This window comes from Panthera uncia (assembly GCF_023721935.1).
Source record: "Panthera uncia isolate 11264 chromosome A1 unlocalized genomic scaffold, Puncia_PCG_1.0 HiC_scaffold_17, whole genome shotgun sequence".
NCBI classification, from domain to species: Eukaryota; Metazoa; Chordata; class Mammalia; order Carnivora; family Felidae; genus Panthera; species Panthera uncia.
Window position 1 is genome coordinate 94,220,003 of NW_026057577.1, and position 4,019 is coordinate 94,224,021.

Consider the following 4,019-nt stretch of genomic DNA (forward strand, 5'->3'; position numbering starts at 1 on the left):
TTTATTTTGAGAGACAGAGATAGCAGGGGGAGGGCCAGAGAGAGGAAGAGAGAGAGAATCCCAAGCAGGCTCTGCACTGGCAGCGCAAAGCCCCACTCAGGGCTCGAACTAACAAACTGTGAGATCACGACCTGAGCCTAAATCAAGACTTGGGACACTTAACCGACTGAGCCACCCATACGCCCGTATTATTTTTAAGAGTATAAATGAGATTTGAGATCAAAATGTTTGAGAACCATTGCTTTAACCCAAGGAAGTGATGATTAGGTATTTCTGACCGACCAGCGGGGTGGGCATTGAGCAGAAGGACTTGTTCTCTCTAAAAACCAAATGTACAATCTATGCATGTTCCTCTGAGAAAATTTGCTTCCAGGGAAGCCCCAGTCAAGATTTGGGTTACATTACCATTTCACAGTGCCAGTTAAATCTGTGCTCAGGCAAAAGCTCAGCGTGGCATGCATTTAATTCAGATCTTTTCATGGATCATGACCTTCAAACTATAGGAGTGAGTGAGGGAGGGAGTTTCTATGTAGTACCACTGGGAGGGTATCTTTCACCCCCAGTGTGAATCTTAGTCTGAGAACATTTCTTGGCGGGTCCTGAGAGTCTGTGTCTAATTAATCACCTTTTCAGACACTCAAGTGGATAGCCTTTGGGGCAGGAAGGGAGAAGCCTGGGAGGCAGAGCAGAATAAACATCTTAATCCAAATCAAGACCGAGGCCAGCTGTCCAGGCTGTTCTTGTGGCCACAGCTTGCAGGGCTACTGCCCACGGCTGCCTCTACTTTATTCTGCTTCCCCTTGAAAGTGCCTCCTTCCTTCTCCTTCCCACGCAAGCAGCCAGTCCAGTGCATGAATTTGTGGGTTGGACTCTAATTGCTAGCTGTGCTGGGAAGCCCGCCTCCCTCTAATTCAGCCTTGACACAAATAGCTAGAAAGTTCACTTGCAAAGCCACAACTTCCACAGCAGTGCACCGAGGGGTTCCCTTCTAGAGAGAGGACTTCTATTCCATGCAAATCAACAGATACTTACCAAGCACCTATTTGGTACTTAGCACGTCCTGTGAAGAATGAATCCAAAAAACGTATGTGACAAAATCATAGTAGCTTGGAGTTCCCAGACTTCTCATCACAGTTCTACCCTCACACAGTGCCCACCAGCTTCCACTTGGACTACTTCAGTGATGAAGACCTGGCCACCTCTTGTAGCATTTTTAGAGAGCTATAGTTGGTAGATAATTCTTTCTGCTGCTCTGGGAGAGCCAGCATAGCACAGTGGTTAAGCCACATAGACCTGGGTCTTAATCCTATCTCAGTCATTTATGATCTTGAGCAAGTTTGCTTTATCTATCTATGCCTCAGTGTCCTTATCTGTAAAAGGGAATAGCAAAACCCATCACAAGCCATTGTGGTATTAAAATAAAGTATGCTTGTAAAATGTATTGCCCAGGTCCTGGTACAACTTAAGTGTTTATTAAGCCAGTTCCACCATTTAATTACCTTTGACCTTTAGCAAATTTGGTAATTCAGGTTTTTTTGTAACTGAAATTGTACCTACATCATAGGGTTGACAGGATTCATCCCTGATTAAGAACTTAATAGTTTTAGGACCTTGGGCATGTAATTTTAATTTTTTCAGCTTGGATTTTTTTTAAAATCTGTAAATAGAGGTAGCAGTGCTTGTTACTTAAAGGGGTTTGTGAGAAATAAAGTATATAAGGTACATATTAGCTTTGTGCTTGGTAAATAGTAGGTTTCATTGTCATTCACTTCCATCACTTTGCCCTGAGAGATGTCTCCCTTGCATGGTCTGTGGTCCACTATTTGGATCTACAAAGACTAAGTCAAATCTTTCTTCTAGTTGGACCTTTCATATGTTTCCCACATGTTTTCTTTCCTCTGGTATAGACTTCCCCAGTATCTCCAAGGCATTTCTTGCATAAGATTTTGAGCTTTTCACTATCCTGGGAATGTTTCCCAGATGGCCTTTGGTTTGTCAAGGTTCTTTTCAAAATATGATGTTTAGATTTTTTTTAACGTTTATTTTTTTCTGAGAGATAGAGAGGATAGAGCATGAGTGGGGGAGGGGCAGAGAGAGAGGGAGACACAGAATCTGAAGCAGGATCCAGCCTCTGAGCTGTCAGCACACAGCCTGACGCGGGGCTTGAACTCACGACCATGAGATCATGACCTGAGCTGAAGTTGGTCGCCCAACCAACTGAGCCACCCAGGCACTCCTGATGTTTAGATTTAAATGTGAAATTCCAGGTGAAGATTGATCAGCCCAGAACACTTTGAGACCATCATCTTCATTGTGTATGATGCTGAATTTTTTTTTTGAATGGAGCCAAGTTTAAGTGAAAGATATGCCAAATTATTGATTCATATTGAGCTTGTAATCAACTTAAATCATAGAATTGTTTTCATATTTTCTGCTGTTAAACCATGTATCCCCAATTCTCTACTCGTGACGTATAATAAAAAAAAATTGGAACACTTCACAAATTTGTGTGTCATGATTGCACAGGGACCACATTAACCTTCTCTGTATCATTCCAATATCAGTATATGTGCTGTTGAAGTGAGCATGTTTAATTTTTTAAATCATAAATATGGGATTTTTTTTTCTTGATCTCTGGTTAAATTGGTTTCAATATTTTGACTCACTATTCTTATCTATTTATTTTAAAATGAGTTTGGATTTTGATGTCCAGCATATTGCCCACTTGTTGCACTCTCTGTTTTCATATTTAATCAGAATTCCCTTTATTTAAGTTAATTAAACTGTTGAAGAAGATAGGCCACTCCGGAGCTCTATGGGGTGAAAGAGTGTACCCCATCCCCAACCAGGTGAATTTTGATCAACATTATGGAGGTCTGGTCAATTAAATGCTATAAACTCTCCATACTGTAATATCATTCAGTTCTTAGTTCTTTATCATTTCATATAATCTGTGCTTAAGAAATGAAGAAATGAAGTTATCTCCCTCCTCCATGGCATAGGGGAAAGCATATAGCCAAGAACAGGATTCATATCTTTGTTCTTTAACATACTTGTTGGGTGTCATATGAAAAATCACTTAAATTTACCCTGGATGTTCTCATATGCAAAAAAAGATAACACTATTACATTTTGCACTGCTTACTGAGAAAATTAAGAATGGTAATAATTAGAATAAGTTCTCCATGAAATGAAGATATTGTTTATTTCAGTAACTGGATCGGGAAACAGATCATCTTTTATTATTGTATATGTTTTAAACATGCAGATGAAGAAAAGAGGCTCAGAGAAGAAAGGTATCACCAATATTCAAACTCATATCTGTTTTGCTTAAAAATATATTATCTTTCCATAATGCTATGGTACTTCACTGAGAATTACCTGTTTAAAGTGCTTTGTATTTTAAAGTCCCAGATTAATATGAATTGTTGTTATAATTTAGTTTACCAGTTAGAAAAGACAGTTAGGTTCATTTAGCATAATTTATCCTTTGTGAATGCAAGTAGCCTCTTGATGATTACAGATTCACCTTTTGTATACTCACAAATCACCTTTCAATAATTATTGTTGCTACTTGTTTACTTTAGACACAATAAGGAGTTTATAAATTCTAGAATCATCCCTTCTTTCTCAGAAAAAATCTGACTATTTATCCTTCTCCAGGTTTCTGGTACTTCTGACATTGAGAAATATGCTATGTTATTGTATGTGCGTGCGTGCGTGTGTGCGTGTGTGTGTGTATGTGTGTGTGTTTTCTACAAACTGCTTACATGTAACTGTGGAGTTACACAAAACGTAGTCAGGTATTAAAATGAATAACAGAAGAGCTCTGGGGTGGCTCAGTCGGTTAAGCATCAGACTCTTGATTTTGGCTCTGGTCCTGATCTCATGGTTCAGTTCATGAGATCGAGCCCTGTACAAGGCTCAGTTGTGGACAGTGTGGAGCCTGCTTCAGATTCTCTCTCTCTGCCCCTCCCCTGCTTGCACGTGTGCACTCTGTCTCCCAAACTAAAATTGAA

At 39.7% G+C, this 4,019-nt stretch overlaps 1 non-coding gene across 1 annotated transcript; it reads right to left on the bottom strand.

The window, feature by feature from the left end:
* Positions 1 to 2,481: 2,481 nt before the first annotated feature.
* On the bottom strand, positions 2,482 to 2,588 carry LOC125935853 (U6 spliceosomal RNA). Its single transcript, XR_007461837.1, has one exon. It is a non-coding gene; the product is annotated as a U6 spliceosomal RNA (small nuclear RNA).
* Positions 2,589 to 4,019: the final 1,431 nt, after the last annotated feature.